Below are 14,152 nucleotides of genomic sequence, written 5' to 3'. Positions count from 1 at the left end.
TTCAAATTATATAGTTGTAAACTGGCTGCAGGCCTTTGGGTTAAAAGCATTGATTTCAACATTCTGCTGGGTTGTATCACAGAGGAGATAAAAGTTGATTTTACAGGAAGTGGAAATTTAGACACGCTAGTGTGGAGCTGAGTGAGCCCATGGTGAATATTTGTTGGCTGCTCACAGATCATATCATAAAGCAATTTATTTGTATCAGTGGCCTGTCACATCATGTAGGATCAATCTTTCCTTTAATAGAGAATACTTATTAAGGAAAGCTACTGCAGACCTGAGCTTGCATTCTAGCTGTGATATCTCTGTGGGCCAATAACCACATGTTTTATCTGGTTTTCTTCCCAGTGCAGGGACATGCCTAGTGAGTAACACATGAAAACCAAATGTAACAAGGGTTGCTACATTTGGCCGACTTAGAGAGTATAAGTATCTCATTATTTTTTCCTACTTCCTGCCCTTTTTTAATTTGAAATGCAGCTATCTAATTTCTTTTTAGCAGCCTAGGCAAGGTTCTTTCCTATTTCATCTGCAAATTAGTCTTTTTATGGGTATGGCTATGTTGAATGATGAACTTGGTTGTTATTTGTTTATTTTTGTGGTAGCTTTTTTACTTGGCTCTTGAAGGAAGTAACAGTTGTTTTTTCTTATTTTCTTTGTACGTCAAGGAAGGTGAGGGTTACATTCTACAGGGGAGGAACAAAGCAGGATGTCAGAAATGCACCACTTACCACTATCAATAAAACTTTAATTAACTAAATGCTCTGTCTGGCTTCTTGCCCATGTAATATATAAAAACCAGAGAGATTCTCCTAAGTCATTATTACTGGTTATCAAAAATACTTATGTTTCCATTTACAGTAAAGCCTGAAGAATAATTGGCTGACAAATCTCAATATGCAAAGAAAACTTGGTTATTCAGGTTATGCATTTCCCTGCATTTGCATGTTTCCACTGGTGTGCTGAACAGTTGCCTTTATCAATCCAATCCAAATTTAAAATTGCCTTCATATATCCAAAGTGTGAGTCCCATAGCAGGATCCCTGCTGACATTCTTGTAAGGTCTGCCCATGGTTTGTAGCATCACAAAGGGTTTGGGTTGGAAGGGACTTTAATGATTATTTACTCGCAATTCCCTGCCATGGGCAGGGGCACCTCCCACTGGAGCAGGTTTGGTCAGTGCCCATCCAGTCTGGCTTTGAGCACTTCCAGCATCCTCTGGATTTGCTGCAGTGTGAAGGATTCCATCTGCAGGAATCCTGGAGAGGAGAGCTCTTGGTGAGCAAAGCCTGTGCCTTTAATCTGGTTTCTTTTGTGCCTCCTCCTGTGCCATTAACCTGCTTTCTCTTGAAGTGATGTCTTGCTGCAAGTGCTGTTCAGCACTCAGTCAGGATTTAAACTGTCTGAGCAGGAATTGGGCAGCTGGGCTGCCACTGCAGATGGTGTGACTCATTTTGCCTCCCCTAGGAGGAATGAACCTCCCTGCTCCAAACTTCTGTGAGGTTTTTAGTAATTCCCAACCTTTTCTGCTGGAGACCAGTAACAGTCTGCAAACCTGTCCTGAAGGGATGGAACCAGAATCAGCTTTGCCTGCAAGTGGCTGCATTTACAGTCATGTGTAATGAGAAAAAACCAACTCTGACTGCCTTGCTTTACTTTTTATTCCTGAATCCTCTGGTTTTTGTCTCTTAATCTTCAGGCTCAGACAATAAATGGGGTTTAACTGTGGATCCTAACACTGAGCTGATTAGGTGCAGATCTGTGGATCAAGCATTGAGCTGTCAGAAGGGAGACTTGCCATGCTGCTCACAATGCAATGGTGTCTTGTTAGATCCCCATCAGACAAACCACAGGTCAGTGTGTTTGTCCAGAGCCCAGCAGTCCCTGGGTGCCATCCTGTGTGTACCACAGGAGGGGAGAATGCAGGGACAGCACCCACACCATTGTTAGGGCAGCCCTGGCACCAGGCAGGAGCTGGGACTCCGTCAGCTGCAGATTTGGTGTGACTCTCCCCCATTTATCCTCTTTGAGGGGATTCTGGGCCCCTCTTTCCAAAGGGTCACTGCATCCCCTGCTGCAGGAACTGTGGCACTGTGCCCAGGTGGCCCTTGTGGCACACAGGCAGCATTTCCCACCACTGAGCCTCCCCACATCGGCTCCTTGATTGCCCATTTCCCATTAACTGCAGATGCTGTCAGAGTCTCCTGGCTCTTTTCTTGGCAGTGTTGTTATAAGAAAGCATTTTTAGTAGCTGCTTTTCACCATCAAAATGGTTATTCTGCCATGAATCAGAGCTGACTTAAATGCAGGTGAAGGATGACTCCCTAAGCTGGGGTGTCTCTGCCAGACCCCAAAAGCACTGGAGCTTTCTGCCATGTCCTGAGCTGCCTCCCATCATCTCCACGTCCCTGAGTGGGGTTTGCCACAGCTGACAGCAGCCTGTCCTGACAGCCTGCAAAGGCTGGGGGAAAGAAAACATCCTGAAATCCCACTCCCTACAAATGGAGAGCCCTGGTAACCATTATTATCTTTTGAGAGCCAGGACTTCCCAGGGTTGCTCTTTGGGGCACAGGAAAACGCATTGTTTTCTTCCAGCCCATTTTTTTCATTCCCTGGTTCGCCATTCACGTAAATTTCCTTTTAAGTGGTGTTTACATTTGCAGCTTTAAAAATGTGGGAAAGGTTCTGTCGTGGCAGGCTGTAATACAGTCCAAGTAACTATTTCTGAGCTGGCCTTGCATTGCCTCTTGCCCTCTCATCTGTCATCAGCTCCCTCCTGCGTTTTGTGAAGTTTTTGCTTCACTGCTGAGAGTGGCACAGCAAAAAGTGAGCTCATCCAGAGCTCAAATTACTGTTGAACCAGTTCAGGTCTGTTTAATGGAAACCTTCCTTCTCCAAACCATTTCACACTCCTTTTACTTGAGTCATAAAACTTCTTGTGTTTGAACTTAGTGAAAACAAACCCCAAACCCTTTCTGTTCTAGTTACAAAACACTTTGATTCCTTTCCCTGGTTTTGTTTAGCATTATTTACTGAGCTCCTGCTGGAGCAGTGTCTTGGGGTAAAAAGACACTGCTTCTTAGCTGAACAATTTAAATTTTTCATCAAGGGAGATGTATAACCAAACTCTTTGTGAAATGAGTTAGCCATCCATTCTACTCCAGCTCCAGGAAGGAAGTGTGGATCATTTCAAAACCCAGGAGAGTTTGGACACGACAGGGTAGGTACCTAGGCAATAGTACCTCATCAGCTGTGGACATAAAGGAAAACTTTCTGGCAAAAGCTGCCATAAATGTATGACTTTGAGTGTGTGTGTGCATCTGAGCTCATGAGACAAGGGTGAATTTTTGCATGTTTGCTGGGTAGTGGTGTGTGAGCATCAGCCCATATTTACAAAAACAGTGGTATGTGTCTTCTCCATTTTTGAAATTTTTTTTCCTGAGGCAAAGATGTGCCAGGATCCATTGTTGACCTTGTTAAGTAAATTTTATCTCTCCTTCCATGTTCTAGTTTTGCTTTATGGGTTTCTGTGGTATTGGCTAACCTGTTAGTGATGCTTAAGTTTAGGGGGATCTAAGTTGCAGAGTCAGTCATGTGAAGAAAAAAATAAATTGTATTTACTTCTGAGTTTTTTCTCTGAACTCCTTGTATTGCTTTTGGGGTTTTTTTTTTGAGATGGGTGATACAAGGTTACTATGGCAGGGTGTGGACATCTTTTTAAAATTATCAGTCTTTCATTTATGCAGGAAAACCTTTGCTATCTTCTGCAGTCAGAATTTCAGCAAACCCACTATCACTGCAGAATCATTTGGGTGTGGGTTCTCTCCACTTGCTGTGTTTGACTTTCACAAGGATTAGTACATATCTAAAAACATTTAATGAGAACTAATAAAATATTTTAGCCGTGCAGACTTGTTTCTCTGTAAGCATTCAGCCAACTTTATTGAGATCAATGGTTTCCTGTGTTTTATTAGCACAGCAGTTTCAGCTGGTCGTGCAATCTCACATTTCTTTTTATAACTATTTTATAAGGAGAAGGACCCAGTTGAACCAGTTCAGGTTTCTCTGTTGCAGTGCTCTAATGCTTGCTCTCATTGTAACAAATCTGTCTTGGCTGTCCATCTGCTGTCTTCCCAAGCCTGTGCTGTCTCTTTTGGCACACCTGCATTTGTGCCAAAAGCTCTGCAGTCACTTAGGCAGCTGTATCTTTTTGACCATCTTTGCCTCCTTGTATCCAGATGTGTACACAAAAGTGCACAATCCAATGTTTGCTTGGTATTTTTGAGCCAGCACAGGCTGAGATTCCGAGGTGGTTCCACCTCTCCCTGCAAGACTGCTCTCCTGAGCCAGAGCTGTGTGTCCCTCACAGCCTGGGGACAGAGCAGGGCTGGCAAAGAGAGTGGGTGGCAGCTGCTGTGGGATGGTCAGGACAGCTTGTGCCATCTGATACAGGGAGCCAGCTGGTTTCTGTTGTTGCCAGTAAGGGTGGGGATAAAAGGTGGGCAGGAAAAAGAGGCCATCCTATACCTGCACCCATTGCCCCAGTGCAGGGAGCTCAGCTGTAGCAAGAAGACTTCAGCTCTTGGGGCCTTGTGCCTCAAATACTTGTTTTCTGCTTCTCCAGACCAGAAAAATACAGGTGAGCAGAACCTGAAGGCTTTTTCAAGACCTAATCCTGAGATGACTTTGATCCTGCTCTGGATACCTGTGACTGGTAAAGCTGTGCCACTGTGGTTTCCTCTGCTCTGCTGCTCAACTGGTGGCACCAGGAGATATGTGGGAGAATCCACTGCATTTGTGCCTTTGTCTCCATGCAGGAATCCTGCCATTATTGTGGTACAGGAGTGAGGGCAGGGGAGGGTTCTTTACATTCTCAGCTGGGGTGGTAAAACTTAGGTGCTCACTATGAATTCGGGATTGGCAAAAGCCTGTTGTAGGGTGGAATGGCTTGGTTTGTCTTGCTAACTTCCAAGTATTTTGTTGAATGTATAAATGGGGGTAGGTCTTTATTATTCAGCAGGTCAAAATGTTAATTTTAACTGGATTAGAAACACATAAAGGTAATGGTGAAAAATAATATTTGTAAATTAGTTTTAAATAAATCTGTAGTTTAGCCATAGTGAAATAATTCAATCTAACAACCTTCCTTCCTTCCCCTGTTCTGAGCAGCTTCAGGCTTCCCCCTTTATTACCTCTTGAAATTTACTGGTTAAGAGGTAAGAACCAGGGATTTTTGTAGAAATAAACAAAATGTCTCAGTAATCTTTCAAATTCAGAGGTATTTTCTTGATTTTTATTACATTCAATGAATGCTGCAACTAGCTATTTTAATTCAATAAATAATTGCTCCAAAGCTGAGAAAGTGATGAAAAGTCATGAATTTGACTAAAATAGAAAAAGACAGCTCTAGTAGTTCTAAAATCTGGAATCAGGACCAAAAATAATCAATTTGTAAACTTGAGATAATAATTACTTTCATAAATTTTATCTATAAACAAGATGTCTGTTCCACTTTGTGCACAGGCTGCTTCAGGGGGTTTTAGCAGAGTAAATAAAATCAGTTTTGTTTTGATGCTTTTGTGGTCCTACTCTGCCTTCACTCACCTCTCTTAATGCAACGCTGATAGGAATATCAGTTGGAAATGTGTTCATGTAGAACATTAGCACTGAGTAATTTTCTGTGTGTAATGAAGAATTTGGGTAAGTGTGTGTTGTGACTAATTAGTGGTGCAGTTTATCTGCTTCTTCAGCAAACAAAAGGCTCATGTTACAGCAACCGTTCTGCAGAGAATAGCAATCAAGAGTTCTGCTTAAATAATTTTCATCTTTTAACATCTGTTCACTTCTAGAATACAAATCAACACCAGTGCATTCTCCTCTGATCTATCTTCTTTGAATCCTTTTTAGCTGAAGAGAAAAATGGAGGCATGGCATTATTTTGAGCCTGCATGTGCTTTGCTGTTGATGTAAAACAGTGGAGCTCACAGACTGCAAGCTTTCTATATGCAGAGGTTGCCCCTGGCTGTGCAAGATGTTTAGATGTGCAGATCATGAAGAAAATTGCTGGTCTTTTAAGGAAAGGGTAAAAATGAGTTTGAAAATTGAAGCTTGCTATGACTTCTTTCTTAAATCGAATAGATGCCTGGATAGAGGGAATTACTCATAAGTGGGAAGTCATAAAACTGGTTTGAATTAGATTTCAAAGGCAAGGGTTATGTTGGTCATTTAAAGCCTTGGATTTCTCACTACCACCAGAGTCAAAAAATAGCAACCTAACACAAGGTTCTGGCAAAGTATGGTTTGCTATGTAAAGGCCCTTTTGCAAGTTAAAACTGAGTGATTTGGGATCAAATTTGGCATCTGTGGCTTGTGCTGGAGTTGTACATGGGAGGAGATGGCTTGTTCTCACCAGCATGGGATGCTTGGAGATCCCACTGAAACTGAGCCATTATTTTATTTTATTATGCATGTTTTGACTTGGCCTTCAACTCTGAGCTGGAGAATGTAGGTCAGCTGCACAGTGAGGTTCTGAAAGGAGATTTCCAGTCCTGTCCCAGTACCCTTTGGGCTTCATTAGCAGTGGGCTTGCTGGCTCCTCCAGCACAGACACTGTTGGCCATCTGACTCTCCTTTGCCCAGGGGCAGCATGTTTGCTCACTAATGAAGGAAATGGCTACATCTTTCTAAAGCTGTTACAATTTCCCTACCACCACCATCTTTACTGTTAATCCAAATATTTGATTTTAACAAAATCACAGCAGACTAAATAACATTTTCAATTCCAACTGGATGAGATTGCTTCCAGGATGTTACCAGGCAGTATCTTAAGGCATTTCTATCTGAATACAAAATCTGACTGATGGGAGAGGGAAGAAGAGGCTGCTAATTGAAGATTGAGTGAAATACTGGCAAACAACATTTTCTGTCATGGAGACTAGGGAAGGAGGAGAACAATTTATGCAAGATAAATAGAGACCTTTTTTTTTTACATATTAATTATGGATTAAATTTTGTAGTTTAAGCAGTGGGATTTAATTTCTTAGCTGAATCAGATTTTGTAGTTAGTCTGTGGAATAGACTGTATTTATTCTGTGAATTTGAGATAAATATTCAAAACATAATTATTGTAAGAATTTAAACCAGAAGTGGGAAGGGGAAAAGGAATGGGGAGAAATAGGAAGCAACTCTCTGCAAGGCTCTGAGACTAGGACTTGTGTATTTAATTGAGGGTTTTGTTTTGGTTTTGTTGAAGCTTTTGGAGCTTTTTCAGTCAGTAATACACACCTGCTCTTCTGAGAAGTCAAGGATCCCTGACAGACACCTTAACCAGGGTTACCCAATGAAAACATATCATCTGTAGCACCCACCTTCCATTAAACTGCTTCAACATCAAAGGCTTTCACTGAGGATAAGTTTTCTTATGTTTTGCATGATCCACAGTTCATTTTGGTTCTTGAATTCTTCATAGGACTGTCTTCTATGAAGCCATTTATTGCCTTGGTAATAAGTGAGGGCTTTTTGCTTAGAAAACATTTGCACAATGGTGATGCCTATTAAACATAAAATGCTTCTGAGATATTCACTGGAAAGAATATCCATGAATAAAAAATGAACCACTTAAATCAATACTATTACTTTTAATTCTCTGCTTTCTTAATCTTGCCTGTTGCTTTTATTCTCTTTATTAGCTTTCCTTGATGGGAAAGTTTTCTTTTCAAAAGAGGCAATGTGGCCCTGTTATTCTCCACTGCTTTGTTTCATCTGCAGCTCACACAGTAATGTGATAGGGACATTGGGAGTTACCCTTTCAGAACTGTGCATGCAGGTAGTTTGTCTTTAAAACATAATTTTTTTCCTTCCCCTTGCTACTGCTTGGGGTTTTTGCCATATCATCTCTTCTATTTTACTGCATTTTATTATTTCATTTTATGGTGTCTTACATAGTCTGTGAACACAAAGTAAATTGATGGCTTCTGAATCAGAAGCTATTACAGCATTTTCCTGATTAGATGAGGGCTCCTTGCTCTCACTCAGCTAAATCTTAAATAATCCAAAGCACTTTAGGTGGAAGAATAATTTTAATAAAACGTACTCTGTGTTAAATTCCTGGAGATTTTTGTCTTTCTATCAGCAGTCCTCATTGGGGTTATTAGTGTATAGTTATTAACTTGCAGATGTTCACTAAGGCCCTGTTTCATTCACTTCTCTTCAGTTTTCTTTTAATCTTTTAATAAAATAGCATCATTGGATCTTTGTCACATCTGGACTTGTCTCTTATGTGTGGAGAGTAGAGGTGATTTACTGCTTTAATTTCCAAGTCCCAGATTTTATGCTAAGTACAGTGGCCAGTGTTGAGTGCAGCTGACAGACCTTCCCCAGCAGAGGAATGAAGATGATATTGAGAGGGAATAATGGCCAGGCAGTGAGAGTGACCCTCCAGCACTGACTTCTGTTCAGACTCATTTTGTTCCCCTATTCTTTGTGTGATCACAAAACTTGATTCTAATTTAGTGCATTCTCCTCCCCATCCTTGTTAGCATGGAGGTGGCAGTGAGCCCAAGCACTGTCCAAGGTCAGGGAAGGCTGCACTTCATTGCTGCTGTGCCCAGGCCTATCTAATAAACTTTGAGAGCATGCAGCAGCAGTGGGTGCATTTTATGGTGATGACAGAGCCTCTTAGGCTTTAAATGCAGTTTATTTCCAGTGCCATGACAGGGTTTTCATGCAGCTTGATGCTGTGTCTAAGGTTTACCTCAGCATTTCCATTATAAGCCCCTGATTTCCAGGTATGGTGCTGTGCAGCAGTCTGGTTATAGAGTGGGAAAGGATTTTGTCAAGATTAAGAAAGGGAAAATTTTCAACTCCTAAAGTTATGTAGAGTAAAAATATTGAAAGGAAAGAAAGCCTCTGTGTGTGTGATTAAAATGGTCTTAGGTGGAGTTTGAGGTGTTTGGAATAAGAGGCATGTCTGTATCAGAGTGGGAACGTGCAGGGGGTTCAAGGTAGAGTGGGACAGCATTTTCCCTGCAGTGAGGACTGTGAAGCTGCTGGCACTGACCTGGAGTAGTGAACACAAATGTTAGCAAGGCTCCTGCAGGGAGCAGGGGCTGCAGAGACTGTAAATGCTGTTCTGCTGGAGTTCAGCACCCCATGTGCTGGGAGCTGTTCCAGCCACAGGATCTGCCTGCAGAGCTTTCTCTGCATCACCATTTCCATGAGATGGGATTGCTGATGGCTTCTGGCTCACTTCATGTGGCTTGGTGCTGGAATGGTGTCTTCTCTTTGTTGGGAATTGTCTCTAGTTTGGAAGGGAATCTCTTGGATCTCTACTGGTGGCATATTTGTGACTTGTAATAAACTTTTCTGTGACTGTGAACCATGTGCTTGACTAAAATAAGAGGAAATTAGTGGGACATCTGGCCTTTGTAAGGGTCAGACTTTCATTTTTACTTTCTTGACTAAAGTTTCATGAATTCTAAGTTAATCTGAGTTGAATGACCTTTTGACTAGGGTAAAGCCTATCTTGTCTTTCTTTTTCTTTTCCCAATTAAAGAGGTTTCATGGATCTGTGAAATTGTAATTCTATGTGGTGTGTAAGATGGTCATTCCTTGCTCATACACTCAGATCTAAACACACAATAGTTGGAGGCAGTTTGTGGTATTAATTAGTGGAAAAGGAAGACTTGAGTTAATCAGCTCCTGGTGAATGAAATCCTAATGGTTGTACTGACAAATTCCAGTGCTGGCCTTGTGGACTGTTGTAGGAATTCAGCAGTGTGCAGTGATATTCACTTCCAAAATGAAAGTCTATTAAAAAAGAAGTACTGTATTTGCATGACTTCAATTCTAAATCATCTGTATTAATTTTTAATTTCATATTTTTAATGTAAATTAAATGAATAGTTGATCTAGAACTAATAAAGCAAATGATATGTCAGATTTTTGGAGTGAGAAGGGATTTCTGGCACTAATGCTAAACAGGCTTACATGTTACTCAGCCTCCAACTTTAGTCTGCCAATCAGACTTTGTTTTTCACATATATTCTTAATAGTTTGCACATTCAGGGAAGGTTTTTTTACAAGAAACACTTCAAAAATATCAAATGGAGGTGATTCATCAAGATCAGTTCTGATTATTTACAAAGGCACTATGTGTGCCTATGTATGTGCATATGGATCTGTGTGTTTATGTGTATGTTTTAAACCAGCAGGCCTTACCCACACACAGAATGTAATCCAGTTGTGGCTTTTTTGGCCACATTTGTGGCCAAGAAATGGGCTGTTTAGTCTCCTTTTAATTCTATTTGTGGACTTTAAAGGAAAACAAATATATGTAAGCAAGACTGACACTTGATATTATAAGGAATTCTAATACTCTGCCAGAGTTAGGGTCATCTTTTTCCAATGATGTAAAATTCACGAGTCATATGTTACAGTTTAAGTAGGCAGGATTTGAAATTACTGCACATCTAGAAGTGTAAGAATTAGTTAAATGCAGAAGGGCTTATTTTACAGAGCTCACTTTGGACTTTCATGGTCCACCTTGAGTTTCCTGTTCTACCTAATTCCTCAAGTAAGTTGATTCCTGATTTGGATTTTTAATTATTTTTTTTTAATGTTCACCTTCTTACAAAATAAGGAAGCTTGATCTCAGTGCCATGAAGGTAAATTGGAGCATGTTAGTGGATGAGCACCATGTTTCTGCTCCTGGCTTTAGTCCTGGGCTACCATGATAACCAGTCAGGTGAGGAGAAATATTTCCAGAAAGTGACACCTTTTTTATATATATATTTCCATATTGCTACCAGCTATGACAAGAAAGTGTTGTAAATTCAATTTATGAACTCGTGTGTGTGTATGCTTGCAAGGGGAGCCCTCCTGCAAGCTGACTACCAGCACAGGTGCATGCTCCTACATACACAATGCAAACACTGCAAAAAAAGCTCTGGAAACTTGAAAAAACACTAATGAGAAGTCTCATGTGAATTTAAGCCTATATTTGATTTGAATTTATTTAAATAACTGTGAGAACATGTGCTACCAAAGCCACTTTTCTCAAGACCTAATTGCTTTTAAGTCTTGAAGAACTCATCTTGTGGATGCACGTCTGCAATTCTAAACAGCTTTAAGATAAATGTAGATTAATGAAATGTCTTGAGAGTACTTGCCTATACATGCACTTAACCTAAATGGATGAATAACTGATTATATGAATGTTTCATTACAGAGAGGCAGAGGAGAGTCTAAAGTTTTTAATTTAAATTAAGGAGGCTGGGACTGACTTTCATACGTGTCCAAATGGTGTCCATGTGTCTCCTTGCTAGGAGTCTGCCACTCATTTACAGTCTGATCTCATCCCTCTCCAACAGGAGCAGATGGGGATTCTTGAACTTGGCCCAAATTCCTAGAAAGTCTCTGCACTGACATTTTGTAAAGTGTGAGAGGAACTGGGAATTTGGATGGCACAGGGTGCAGTAACAGAGAATGGTACAAGGATGAAGCAGCAACACTTCCTGCACATCATTCATCACTGTGATTATAGAATGTCTCAGTGTGACAGAATAAATGCTCCTGTCTTGCCATCTAGGTGACATCTGACATGGATATTCTTTGATTGTTATGTTCCCCATCACCCCCCCTCTTCCCCACCCGCATTTAATTTGCTCAAAATTATCATTCTTAATGATATTTCCAAATTGGAACATCCTGATACTTGAGTCTTTCCTTTCCTCCTCTCTCATTCAGATTTGTATGGGATTTTTGGCTGTTTTGTGGATATTTTGAGGCCTGTGCTGAAGATGGGTGTGAAAGCCACATGCAGATATTTCCTGTTTCTCTTTCTCTGGCACATGCCTGCCTTCCTTGTGGTCCTGGCATTGCAGCTCCCCTCTGGGGGAAACCTGGGAGGGAAGGCTCAGATCCCAGGGAATTTTGAACATGACTGGTTCTGCTACCCATTGCTGTCTAATGGAGCAAGCAGAGATGAGTGTGTGCATTATTGGAAATAAAATAGAGAGGAAAAATTTGGGTTGTTATATTTAGTTACAATAACTTCAACATTTTCCACATGGAAACATGATTCTGCCTTTTTTAACAGGCAATTCTCCCTTGCAAGTCAGACTGGTAATCCTGTTTGCCCACAGCTTTTCTGATTAAGTTCTTGTTTGCTTCTTCAGGGGCTGGAGATTTTGTGAGAAATCTTACAAGTTGATTATTCATAATTTAAAGCAAAACACTAAAGATAACAGAGAGTGTTTCTGGTGGAGTAACTTCTGAATACAAAATCCTCTTGCTTCTCTCAAGACATTAAATATTCACTCAAGGAAAAGTGTGGAAGCTCTTCTAAAAAATGTGTGACTTCAGCCTCTGTGCCAGCAAGATTTGTGTTAGGATGAAATTGCCATATTGTGTCTGACTACAGTTGTCTCTGTATTTATTAGGTGTCTACTTGCATGGTAGGCATTTCAAAGGAGAGCTGAGCACATCTTTTGTGCATTAGTAACATTTAATTAGTGGCATTATTTTAATGTGTGGAAAACCTGTGTCTCTGCATGTGTGTAAAATTGCACACTAAGCTGAATTACTGCTTTGCAAATCATTTTCAGTTCTTGAACTGAAATTTGTTCCTCTTTTTCTTAAAGTTTCCATTTATCAGTTATTTGTTTCACTGTTCCAACACAAAAGTCAGATATTGTTAATTCATGTGATTTAAGTCTCTGGGACTGGGTGAGAGCATGTAACAGAAGATTGAAGCAGGAGAGGGAGTTACTGCTGCTGAGTGATTAGATGGATGCTGCCTTTCAGTACCTAGAAAGAAAACTGGCAGATGTGTAGGCTGCACACCCAGTATCTGTTTAGTGCAGGCTGTTGGAGTTATTATCTGTCACAGCCAGCTCTGACAAGCATGGACCAATATTGTGTGCATCTCTCAGTGCAGGAGTCCTTTGCTGTCTCTCAGTTTCCTTCCTTCTTTGTCTTTCTCTGTGACAAAACAGCCAGCACTGAAATGGCTCATGTCAACCACCCTGCTGATCTGAACATGCTGAGCCCTCATCCTCAGAAATTCCTCCCCAGCTTCCAGGCCCCTCTGGCATCAGTCAGTGCTGTGCTCTGCCCCTCAGGGTGCCCTATAAACCATGTGCAGTTTGTAGCCAGCCCAGAGGCACTCTGCTGCTGCAGGAAGCACGATGCCATTTGGCACTGCTGTGCAGCTGAAAGCCACACCACAGAAAATGCAAGGAATAGTCTGCCTTTCAAGCTAAATATTCAAGCAGCTGCTTTTGAGCTGCAAGCCTGCCAGCTCTCTGGATGCAATGGATAATAGTATCCCTTGCTGTTCAGTCTCCTCCTGTGCAAGGAACAGACCTCAGCTGACGTTTCTTCTCAAGTTTTTTACCCCCATTTTCAGGCTTGCACATGTGTTTGTGGTTTTCTTTTAAACTGTATGATACAGTTCCTGTAGTGACTCTTAATTTACTTCTTGTCTGACAAAGGTCCTCTTGTCTGTTTTACAAGAAGCATATGCTGACATCCACTCAATTCTTTTCATCAAGGATTTGGCAGTGTAATTATATATGAAGAGTTGTTCAGACTGTACACCTGCTGAAAGATCTGGCCTACAGTATGTATTTTTTTCCCTGGATTTTGATCTACTCAACACTTGGAAGATAATACAAATATAGTTGAGGCATAACCATCAGTATTCAAAATCTGAATTTTTTTTTCCAGTCTTGTCTGTTGGTTTTATATTTGGTTTACTTTATGAAAGCAAAAAACTATTACCCACACTTGCTAATGCGTAGATTATGTAAAGAATTTAGAAAGGCATAAAAAATTTCAAGTGCTAAATGAAGCTTCACATTTTGGTGACTGAGGTTAATTGCTCACTACTGAAAGTTTTCCATCTCTCATGGATGGATTGGGTCTTAAGGGATCTCTGGAATAAAGGAGACTCCTTGGATCCTTGTCTTGTTGCTTACTTCAGTGGTAAATTGGGACCTAATAAGAAGAAATCACCTTATTTTCTTAACTTCTCATGGAGCATAGGTTTTAGTAGCAGCTGGTGTGTTGTTGGACTTTCCTAACTCAGCTCTGGAAAGCTCAGGGATGGGTGGCCATGGTTGTTTTATCTAAGATTCAAGTAATGTGG

The 14,152-nt window shown here is 40.8% G+C and overlaps 1 protein-coding gene across 3 annotated transcripts in view; it reads left to right on the top strand.

Annotated features, from left to right (window-relative positions):
• Window positions 1-14,152, top strand: part of FAM107B (family with sequence similarity 107 member B) — a 129,685-nt gene that overhangs the window by 82,052 nt on the left and 33,481 nt on the right. The gene's annotated exons all lie outside the window — the stretch shown is intronic.

This window comes from Zonotrichia albicollis, chromosome 4, assembly GCF_047830755.1.
Source record: "Zonotrichia albicollis isolate bZonAlb1 chromosome 4, bZonAlb1.hap1, whole genome shotgun sequence".
Taxonomy (NCBI): domain Eukaryota; kingdom Metazoa; phylum Chordata; class Aves; order Passeriformes; family Passerellidae; genus Zonotrichia; species Zonotrichia albicollis.
This window is presented reverse-complemented; position numbering and strand designations above follow the sequence as displayed.